Here is a 12,620-nt window from a genome sequence, read left to right as displayed (position 1 = left end):
ACGTTTGAGGAAGACGCCATGAGTAAGTTTGATTTGGGAAATGGGTTTGAATGTAATTAGAGACGTTCTTTTCTGTGGAAAGAATGAGGAAGTAGAGGTGAAAGTTATGTGAGGGTAGGAGTTCAGGTATTTAAAGGTTTAACGGAAATCCTTTCAAATCTTTTGGGTAAAAGCCAAGAGACACGCGGCAGGCGTTGATTTAATCCAACGGCGGTCGAATAGTTATTAGCTTTACTCCTAGTATATAGGAGTAATGATCATGAAGTAAGACCAGAACGTGGGAATGTAAGTTATGAGTAGACATCTTTGAAAATGACAAGACGTTTTGGAAACAGAGTCATAAATGATTGTGACGTCAGTCAATAGTCTCAGAACTCTAAAACGAAATCTTATTATAACAAGAAACGCCTATTTCTCTTGTTTTTCGAAACAAGCATTTATTGGGGCAATTTGTTAGCTGAAGATTTCGTTTTAGAAGAATGTCCTTCGAAGATTTGGAATTCAAAGGAAGATGGTTACTGATGATCATCTTTGAAGATAAAAATGGCTACTGATGGCCATGCTTCGAGAATGATGTTTAAGTTGGAACAAAGATAGTTAGCACTGAAGCTAAATTCGAAAGGAATTGTCTTTTGGGACTTAAACGTTTTCGCGAAATATGCAAAGTACTGAAGCTTAGCGTATTTTCGTATTCTTGTTTCTAATTATGTTTCCACGCGTTGAAGGGAGATTCAGGCGGGATGATTTGAATTTCGAAGTAGTTTATGTAACCGCACGAAGACAGATGGCATCCCTGGATTTTATGTGGGCAACGTGGCATTAGATTAGTATAGGACCGTTAGGGTCGAAACTAGTATAAATAAGGGTCTTAATGTTAGGATTCTGTGTGTTCATTTTGTACAAATCACTCACATATTACTCAAGTATCAAGTGTTAAGAGAAAGAGTTCGCTGAGAAATGTACGTATGACACCAACACCATTTTAAATACATGTGTATTTTTCTTTATTCAAGTATCTTTCGATATTACTGCATTCCATTTACTTTATGTCATTTATATTCCTGCACTCTTTACTTTCATGTCATCTAATTTTCGAAGCATTTAACTTTTCTGCACTTTAAGATTCTTGCACTTTTACAGTTTTGTCTTATGTTTTATCTTTAACTTACCTTTCGCTGATGTTATATTGACGTGTATAACAAGGTGATTGCTAATCTTTATTTCCTTGATTAAGTATTTCTTATTTCGAGACGCACCAACCATAGACATAATTCGAACTATCATGAATAACAACCTTTTTGACTATGTCCTAGGATCAATCTAGTCGATCCTGCGAGTAACCAAATCATATTTATTACAGTTTGGAAGACTAGCGGTTGTTTACCGGAAATCACCGTAAACAGCAGCGTCGTAAAGTGTTCTCCTTTAAATTCGAAAATAGTTGGCTCAAGGAGGATGGTATTGATGATGTAGTTAACCGTGGCTGGCATAAAGGTATCAACCCGGCTTTAACTAACCGTATTGGATCCTGTGCCGGTGAGCTCGAGTCGTGGAACCGGCTGCGCAAGAAAGAACAAAAGGAGAGATTAACAGATTGTTTAACTACCATGGAATGTTTCAGAGACACAAAAGGAATATAATAAGCTGATTGTTTGTGAAGAAATTTTATGGAAGCAGAGAGCAAAAATGCACTGGCTCTGCAGTGGTGATCGTAATACGAAGTTCTTTCATAGAACAGCTACTGTGAGAAAGAATTATCAGAAATTGGAGATGTTAATGGATGAGCTTATTGTTCAAGTGCGTGATCATAATGGTTTATGTGGTATTGCCCAGCGGTATTTTGAAAATCTGTTTGAGCAAAGTGTAGGTGATTATGATCCGGTCCTTGGTCTTATTTAGCCTGTGATTACTATGGAGGATAATAACAAGTTGTTAGCTAGCCTTACTAAAGAGGAACTGTTTTCAGCCCTTAGCCGTATGCACCCGGATAAATCTCCGGGTCCCGATGGGTTCAATCCGGCTTTTTATCAGAATTTTTGGCATATATGTGGTGATGACATTTTTTCAGCGGCGTCTAGTTGGCTGGAGCAAGGGTTCTTTCCTCCCTCACTCAATGACACAAATATTTGCTTGATTCCTAAATGCCCTAAGCCTCACACGATGAAAGAACTTCGCCCTATTTTGTGCAATGTAGCTTACAAGTTGGTTTCTAAGGTGTTAGCTAATAGAATGAGGGTTGTTTGGATAGGTGTGTTTCTGAGGAACAATCTGCATTCATTGAGAATCGGTCAATCTTAGATAATGCAATGATGGCTATTGAAATAATTCATGCTCTCAAAAGGAAGACAAAGGGGAATAAGGCCCATATGGCGTTAAAGATTGATATCAGTAAGGCTTATGATAGAGTGGACTGGGGTTTCTTATGTGGTATGTTGAGGAGATTGGGGTTTGCGGAGAGATGGATTCACTGGGTGATGATGTGTGTGTCGTCAGTAAATTACACGGTCCTTGTTAATACTGATAGAGTTGGGCCAATTAAACCAGGAAGAGGATTGAGACAAGGGGACCCACTGTCACCTTATCTCTTTATTCTTGTCATAGAAGGTCTATCTGCCCTTATTAAGGGAGCCGTGTCTCGAGGAGATATTCATGGGATCCAGATCTGCAGAGGGGCACCAAGTGTGTCCCATCTGCTTTTTGCTAACGATTGTTTTTTATTTTGCAGGGCCACTATATCGGAGGTTTCTCATCTTATGGAGTTACTCAAAATTTTTGCCAAAGCATCTGGTCAAGAAATCAATCTAGCAAAGTCAGAGGTCTTTTTTAGTCGCAATATCAGTATCCCGGCCCAGGAGGATCTTGCAAAAATTATGGGAGTCCGTCATGTTCTTGGGACCGGGTCGTATTTGGGGTTGCCTTCGATGATTGGGCGAAACAAGAAGGAAACCTTTGCTTTTATCAAAGACCGTATATGGAAAAGAATTAATTCTTGGAGGGGGAGATCCTTGTCTAAAGCAGGTAAAGAGGTGATGATTAAATCGGTCTTACAGTCTATCCCATCCTATATTATGAGTGTGTATATTATTCCTGATGGGGTGTTAGATGATATTGAGAAGATGTTAAACTCCTTCTGGTGGGGAGGTGGTAATAATAGAGGGATTCGTTGGTTGACGTGGGAGAAGCTCTCTGTTTCTAAGAGGGATGGCGGTTTGGGGTTTAAGGATTTTAGAGCATTCAACTTGGCTATGGTGGCTAAACAAGGGTGGAATTTATTGGCAAAACCCAGTTCTTTAGTATCCAGATTCTTCAAAGCAAGGTATTACCCAAATACTTCTTTTATGGATTCTAATATTGGTTCTAACCCGAGTTTTCTGTGGAGAAGCCTATGGAAAGCTAAAGATGTTTTACGATTGGGATGTAGGTGGAGTATTGGAGATGGTAGTCAAATTAAGGTTGTTAATGAGCCGTGGATTCGTGGAAGTTCTGATGTTTGCGTAAGAGGTCCGTTACCCCAAGATGTGCACAATCTTTATGTTCAGGATCTTATTTTGCCTAATATTAAACAGTGGAATACTCCGGTTATCCTTTCTTTGTTTGACAATGTAGTTGCAAAAGAGATTTTGAATGTTCCTTTGATTGAGGATGTGGCTGTTGATGGGTTGATCTGGAGTGCGGAGAATAATGGGATTTATAGTGTTCGTACAGGTTATAGACTTTGGAGAAATTCGCCCGCTCATCGAACTAATTACATAGTGGATGGTAAGTGGGAAGATTTGTGGAATATCATGGCTCCACCTAGAGTTAAACACCTATTGTGGAGGATTTGCCGAGGTTGCTTACCGTCTCGGGTTAACCTGCACCAACATTATGTCCAATGTCCTGTGGAGTGCCCTGTTTGTGAAGATATGGCGGAAGAGGATTGACATGTATTTTTCGGTTGCAATACTATTATTCAATGTTGGCGGGCAGCAGGTTTGTCTTCTATCATTGATTCTCGTCTCCATCATTTTAGTGATGCTAAGTCTCTTATTCTTGATGTTTGTAGTAGAGAGGATAGGAGGGTCGCCGGGCGCTTTGCTATGATGGTAGAGGTGATTTGGAAAAACCGGAATAATATAGTTTGGAATAATGAACGGGAGGGATTCTCTAGATTGGGCTTGCAAGCCTTTTTTAATTGGCAAGAGTGGTTTTCTTCCCAAGATAATCAGAATGGGCATTCGAGTGTTCAAACTTTTGTGGGTTGGTTCCCCCCTATTGAAGGGTGGGTAAAGTGTAATGTTGATGCCGTGTTCAATAAGACTTACAGGTCCACAAATAGAGGTTGGTGTTTTCGAGATTCCATGGGTAGATTCATTATGGCCGGAACTGCTTGGGATATTGGTGTTTTGTCGTCGTTAGAGGCGGAGGCTTTGGCATTGAAGGAAGCTGTACAACATGCTGTCACCCTGAACTTGAATTGTGTGATCTTTGAAACTGACTCTCAATTGGTTAGTAATGGTATTCACTCTTCGGTTACGGGTTCGTCTGAATTTACTTTTATCCTCCTCTCTATCAAGCAATTGTTAGTTTCTATTCCAAACTTTGAGGTAAAGTTTATTAAACGCCAAGCGAATATGGTTGCGGATTCTCTTGTTAAGGCGGCCAATTCTTGGTCTAGGCGTAGTATATTTAATGTAGTTCCTCACTGTATTGATTTCCAGTTGATTAATGATATGAGTTAAGTTTGATTTTGTCAAAAAAAAATGGACAACAAAGATTCGTTATTTAACTTTTTCATCAAATTGGTCATAAATTAAAAGAAATCTACTTTACTCCTCGGTTCCCAACAAAACCGAGGTAATAGGTCATCAAAAAATTGTAAAAAAATTAAAAGGTGATAAAATATAGTTGTTGCGATTCCGAAGTGTGTCCTCTAAATACGTTACCGCTCGGTTTTCAGCTCAACGAAGGTTAATGGTCATAAAAAAATATTTAAATAATTAAAAGGTGTTAAAATGTAGTTGTTGGGGTTCGAAATATGTCCTCTAAATATTTTATCCTTCGGTTTCCAACCTAACAGAGATAATAAGCCATAAAAAAATTTACAACAATTAAAAGATTCTAAAATGTAGTTATTGAAATTTGAAGGTGTGTCCTCTTTATAATTTATCCCTCGGTTGTCGGGTCAACTGAGAAATTATATGGTATTTAAAAATAAATAAAAAATTGACGCACGTCTGGTGGACAGTGTGATTTTTGTTAGATTGGGTGAAAGTGTTGTCATAAATTATATTATTTATAGTCATGTGGAAATTAAGTCCAATAATTATGTCTTCACATTTTTAAAAAAAACCTTATCTTTATTAATATAATAAGGGCAAATTGATCTTATGTCAAGGCTTTAAACTTCTTACACTTTTATGTTGAAGTTACTCTAGTGTCGTTCCCTATTTGTTTTTTACATAGAGCTTGTAGTTTGTGATTGTATGTGAAGTGATTTAAGTGTTATTTTTTAAATTAATTTGAATTGATATAATAAACAATTGTTTCATATGAAGTTGAAAACATAATGGTCCACCATTCAGAATTTAACCGTTCATTCAACTAAACCAGTGTTTTAAAAATCGGACCGGCCGGTCGAACCGGGAACCGGCCAGGTAATCGGTCTGGTTTAATAGCTGGATCGGGAATGTCATTGAACCGATGTAAACCAGTCAAAACCGGTGTAAACCGCTCAAATCGGGTAAACCGGTGGTTTAAATGCATTTTTTTATTTTAAAAAATTAAAACAATGTCATTTTGACTATTTTAATTAAAAATTAAAATTAAAAAAATTAAAAAAAATTAAAAAAATATAAAATATTAAAAATTAAAAAAATGATTGTAGATGCGGTTGATTTTGTTACAGATGATTTTGATATTGAAGAAGGAGATCCCAACATTGAAACAATTTTTCTTTTATTGAAATTAAATTTAGTAGACAATAGAATTATTTTGTTATAAATTATTCAATTAAATTATATTTCGATTAAACTTTTGTTTATATTTTATAATTATGTAATATTTGATTGTGTGTGATACCTATGTATAAAATTTGAATTTAAATTATGAACTTATGAATTTTTTTAAAATATGATATTTTTAAAAAATATAAGTACTAGTTATATTTTGTAGGGACTGAATCATTCGGTTCGACAGATTTTATACTTATATAATTTTGTTATAACGACCGGTCTATTCAACCGAGTTATCCGATTTAACCCGGTTTAGTCATGCGGTTCGACCAGTGACCCAGTGGTTCGACCAATAAACCAGTAACGCAGTACCCTCACCGATTTGATATCCGATCCGATTTTTAAAACACTGCCATAAACATTGCCCAAATTTGAGAAATTGGACTTCCTATCATCTTTGCACAATTGGATCACTTGTCTCAATAGATCATTCAATTGGAATGTGATATCTACCCATTGATTTGCATATCACAAATTCATAATACATTTGAAGTGATCTAATAATTTGTAATACGTATGATATCATAGACAACTATGACTCAATCATGCAAAAATGGTGGTTGGTGAAATGTAATAGATCGAGATTACTTCTCAGATTTTGTATGAGTATAGTTAGACCTTGATAAGTTGGAATTACTCTCCGTATGAAAGAGTTAAATACAATGTTGATGACTATTAAATAATTGGAGGGCCATATAATAACTTAGGGGAATGTTGTGTGTTCGTTCATGGTTTGGACATGCCCAATTCTCATGAATGAATTTTGAGTGTATTTGCTTTTAAATGGAGCATAAGAGACATGTTATTTAAGGACTTCAATAGAGAGTGATTAGAAGAGTCTTTTATGTCACCAATTTTTAATTAAATTTTTTCTCTTTAAATTTTATGTGGATAATTTTTTTTTTGAAATTTATAAATAAAATTCATATTAAATTATTTTAAAATTATGGAAAATATATAATTTATTAATTAAACTATTATAATATAAATTTAAAATTTTCAACTTCTTAATATTTTAATACTTTTTATATTTAGTAGTGACTGAAAAACTTAATAATTCGTTATTTTCTATTTCATGAACGAGTCATGGAGATTGAAAAAACTTATGAATAAATATAAATATAAAAGTCAAAGTTTTTTTATTTAAAGATGCATCAGTATGTGTAGGTTTTATATATTAATACTATGCATTGCATAAACACCTTCAACACAATAATTATAATCACAATGAATTTTGTTTTGGAGTTCTTTATCCACCACTAAACCTACTTATTTGATTGCATATGCTTCATAATATAAATGCAAACCACAGAACACGAGATGGATTATAGAATAAATTAGAAAGAAAAATTCATAACTACCTGGAGTGTTATTCATCATAATTTTAATAGGAGAAACCATATCTCATCATAATTTTTTTTTTTAGAAAACATAAATATTTATTTTTAATTTAATATAAAAAGGAAAAAAATCCAGAAAAAAATTAAAATATATTAATGTTAATATAAATAACAGCTTTTGACAAATTTATTATATATATATATATATATATATATATATATATATATATATATATATATATATAATTTTTAAAAAAACTAATTAAAATAAATAAAACTTAATATTTTGTGTAGTACATCCATAATTGATAATAGATGTTGGGTAAAAAAAAGTTAAAGTCCACTATTATAAGAATAATAAGTGGGATAAGTATATTTGATACGTTTATATTAAAAATATTATTGTTAACAAAAAAAATTAGTAAATTTAGGGTATCATTTTCATAGAGATGAAGTGAACAAAGAAAAACTTAAGTTTGAATACTGCAAATCAGACTTACAACTTGCTGATATAGTCGCCAAGATATTAAACTGCAAATCAGACTTACATCTTGCTGATATACTCACCAAGATATTAAAGAAAGAAAGGTTTAAAGAGTTGAATTAGAAGATTAAATAAAATGAAATAGAAGGAAAGTTGAATATGTAATTTATGTTGTACAAAATTTCTTTTAATAGAAATTACTGCGTGGTAGAGTAAGATATGCTTAAAGATTTAGTGGCGGAAAATCATTATCAGTAAAAGAAGGTTTCGATGGAGGAGGCGTTGTACATACATTATATATGGAAGTAATTGGAACTTGTTTAAACACTATCCTTCACGTGGCACCTAATTATTTCATTTCCATCCTAGGATAGGCAGACCCTTGCTTCAATTAATTTGTGGTCTCGGTAGAAGTCATCTATTGTAATATCTTTACGAATTCCATAAGCCTTTGTAGTGTCTATTAGTAAGTGTCTGCTCCGATATTTGGTCTCTTGCCAATTAGAATGGGAAAGATACCAACTTCCTTACAACTCAACATAATGGATATCCAACTTAATATGATATATTTGTCGGAGATAAGGACATGCGCACCGTCTGTACCGATTATCAATAATGGATGCCACACGGACTGTGCGCATATCCTTATCTTTGACAGATAGATTACGTTAAGTTGGCTATCCATTAAATTGTTATGAGTTTGTTGTTTTTGTTAGATTACGTTAAGTTGGCTATCCATTAAATTGTTATGAGTTTCTTTTTTTAGTTAAGTTAGTTAGGATCCACAAAGAAAGTTAGTGAACACGTATAAATACATGACAATTATGCAGTAATTATTTTATTATCTCTTCCAATTGAATAAAGATTTACATCATTTCATCAAATCACATACATTTTATTCCTTCTTTATACACAAAATTCTTCATCTTGTTCTAACATAGTTTTTTCTCTTGTTATATATCACTATTGCAGAAAAAGCTTACAACAACAGTTGGTGATGACACGTAATTACACCATTTATTTGACTCAATTTGTGGATGTTTTATCGTCATTTTGTTTTACATTCCCTCTTTTATGCTGGTATTTATGTATGTTTCAAGTATTTTGCTATTTAAGAGTCATATGCGAAGAAACGAAGTGAAACGGACAAAAAACAAAAGAAATGGAGTAGTTTGCACTCATAGCGACCACCCTGGCATTCACCATACAGGTGGCTGTTTACAGTGATTTCTAGTAAACAACCGCTAGTCCTCTAAATCAAACACTTTGGTAACTTACATGATCGACTAGATTGATCCTAGGACACGTGTCTAAGTTTTTTATGAATATGCTTACAATTGAACTCATGTTTCGACACAATTGCTTTTCTAAATGATATACTAAAGTTTTACTTGAAGGCAATAAATGACAAGAATATAAAATAGAACAATTTGACTGCTGAAAGTAAATGTATGAAAATGATAAAGGTTCGATAGGAAAATAAGAGAAATGTAAATATCATGTAAAAGACTTTGTATTGGTAAAATAAATAACTTTGAAAAGACAACAATGGTGTTTCTTATACGTACATTCTTTGCAACTCTTTTCTCTAACATTGGTACTTTGAGTATATTGAGTAATTTGTACAAAAATGAACACACTGAATCCTAACATTAAAACTCCTATTTATACTAATTCTACCCTAACGGTCTTTCTCCAGTAACATGCCACATTCGATGTTTGCATGATTCTTTCGAATAATAGACCTCCACGCGTCTCCACAAAGAAAAACTTCAACTTAAAATCTTCCTTGTTTGCAAGCACCTAGTCTTCGACGTATTGTATCAAAATGACTTCAAATTTAAATCCATCAACGAACATAATTCTATTTAACCCTTCTGTCTTTAAGACAATTTGGGCTTTTGTCTAAACTTATCCAGTTGAGGCCCAAAGCTCTAAAATACTCTTATTCACTTTCAACCCAGCTGATGTTGAAATTTCCAATCAACAGTGGCCATGAGTGGTTCACGTCTCAACAGTCAGAAGACCAAGTCTTACCCATTTTAAGAGCATGGCGTTCGCCATGAAGGTGTGGCGGTCGCCACACGCCAAAACACACTGCAACTGAATTGAGCTTGGCCAAGTCTCTCCACTCCCTTAATTTCCTCCTATTTTGTAGCACACGAATTCAGAAAATTCCACCACCCTTTTAGGTTTAATTTTTCATTATAAATAGGACTTAATTCTTCACTTTTTGGCCATCCAACCTTAGCACAACTCTAGGAAAAAATTACCGATTAAAAATTATAACTCGTCACATCGAGGGGTTATAACACTCTTGAAGCTTTTATTGTTGCGAAGATTGAAGCACTTTTATCTAAAGCATTCATTTTACTGTTATTTGCATTCAGCCGAAGTTATTTTCAAGTTATTCTAGTTGTACCAGATTAAAGTCTCTACGGAGCAGGTTCTTTATTTAATTGTATCATCTTTATTTTATCGCCTTTTATTTAATCACATATTCATCTTCTACCTTTCTTTAAATTATTTTATGTTTACTATATTTTATTGCATAATCAAATCAACCGCCTTAATTTATGTTATAATTATGTCCATCTAAATTTATAAGTGTTGGAATGTGAGGACCTTCGATTCGACGGTACTCTAAATGGTTGTTTAATTAAGAAACTCTATTAGGGCTATTTTGGTTTTAGCTTTAGATAAACACGGTAAAAATAGAAATGATAGATTAACTATTAGGTTTATGTGGGTTTGACACTCTTAATATTACACTAATACAATCTGTATACTTGCGGAAATCACCGATCAAGTTTTTGGCGCCTTTGTTGGGGACTAATTACGTCAAACATCGTTACTTTATTGTTACACCGTCTAGACTAAGGCACACCACTAGATGAGTTACCGAAATTTTTCCTACAATTGCCACTATAGATATTTTGAGGGACCATAATATTCCTATAAATCAAACCTCAAAATGTTAGTAGAGAACTTTGTCAATATGCAAACCCTCTCAAGGCTAGAATCTATAGTGCAGAGGTTTATGGCCACACAAACCATTCAGAATAAGGAATTTAGAAACCAAATTATTCACGTACATGAAACCATTAGGAAACTAAACACTGTAGTTGAGTCTCTAGTAACTAGCAACTAGGAATTAGAGACAAGAATACCACTGCTTGCACAGGCACCTTTAGGACCTCTTTTTGAGAGGATTGAAGATGTTAGGACAATAGGTCGTGAAAAACAAATAGAAAAACCTAAGCGAGTAAATGATATGATCAAAGAAAAATGCACTAAAAAAGAAATTAAAAATCTTTTTCCACCAAATTCATTAGAAACCAAGATAGGCTCATAGTCAGAACGGTATAAGGTCCCATATAGAAGGGAAAAATTTGCAAAACATAGAACTAGAGATATCACAAAACCTTAGAATATAATGTCTAAGATAGAGCAAAGACTTCCCCCACTTTATCTAAGATATGAACCACTCCACACTGAAAAGAAACGAAAAAGGTGAAGGATATGAGAGATGGCTCGATAAATGGCCTTGGAAGCGATATATTTAAATCAATATCATATTCGAGCTACCGACGTAAAACAAAGCGATGCATGGGAGGCAACCCATGGTTTTTTTTCCTTTCCTTTTATTTTATTTATTTTTCCATTATCACAATGGATTATTTCTTCTAACTTGTGTGATTTCTAACATTTCAAGTCTCATCATTCTACATAGCTTATTCTAACCACTTTCAGGATGCAGAACTTTAATGACATGGAAATCGGATTCATAACAATCAGAGGAACCGCCATACAATCCTATTTGAGATGCCTGTGCTACCCACCAGATATCCTGACTCTACTTGCATAGGAACCCTAGGAATTGAGCCTATCATTAGCCACATGTGTAGCCAGTTAGGTTGGGATGAGTTTGCAAAAGTCAGAAATGTCACCTACCAAAAACTCACCCTCGAGTTCCTTAGCTCGCTTATTTACGAACCAAATTAGGGTCGTGGATTCAATCGACGCCATATTTCTTTTAGGCTATTGGGGAAAGAGTATAGACTAACCCACCGAGATTTAGGTCGCCTCTTAGGATTCCAAACAGGTCCCACTATCGCATCTGAAGTTCCTGGTAATCTAGACACACAAGACACTTTGGACACTTTCTAAAAAGATATCTCAGATGAAGGTAATTCTGAACTAGTGATCAGTGCATTTTGATGCATGTTCCTTTATGTTTGTACTTAGGCATTTATATGGTTTGATTTATTTATGTTTCTACTTTATAATGTTTTTGTAATTCAGTTTATTTTTATTGTTATTTGATTTTCGCACTTTATTTTCAGCATTAGCAGTCTGCACAAAAATGATCATAACTGGAGCTACTTGAATCCGATTGACACGTTCTAAAAATCGCCGGAAATCTAAGAGAAAGAGCTACAACTTTCATGTTGGAGTCAAAGGCAGATTCTGAGCGCATAATTACCAGAATTTCGTTTGAAGCTGCAGCTTAGAAACAATTAGTTTTGGACTGGGTTTTTAATGTTTTTGACCCAGTTGGGTTATAACTGGAATTCCTTTTTTCTTCCATATAGTTAGGTCTGGCCGCTACTGTTCATTGTCACTTTTACTATTCACGAAAAGAAATACTTTTTGCTCTGTACGCTTGAATGGAGAACTAATCCCTGAGGCAAATTCTGCTGGTTACGGTTTCCAAATACTTTGAGGTTTTTTAATCTTTAATTCAATTTGTTTTCCCTTTCAATATTAATATATATACCTTGTTTGCTTAATTCGAGTTAT

This window comes from Vicia villosa, unplaced genomic scaffold (assembly GCF_029867415.1).
Source record: "Vicia villosa cultivar HV-30 ecotype Madison, WI unplaced genomic scaffold, Vvil1.0 ctg.001007F_1_1, whole genome shotgun sequence".
In the NCBI taxonomy this organism is placed as follows: domain Eukaryota; kingdom Viridiplantae; phylum Streptophyta; class Magnoliopsida; order Fabales; family Fabaceae; genus Vicia; species Vicia villosa.
This window is presented reverse-complemented; position numbering follows the sequence as displayed.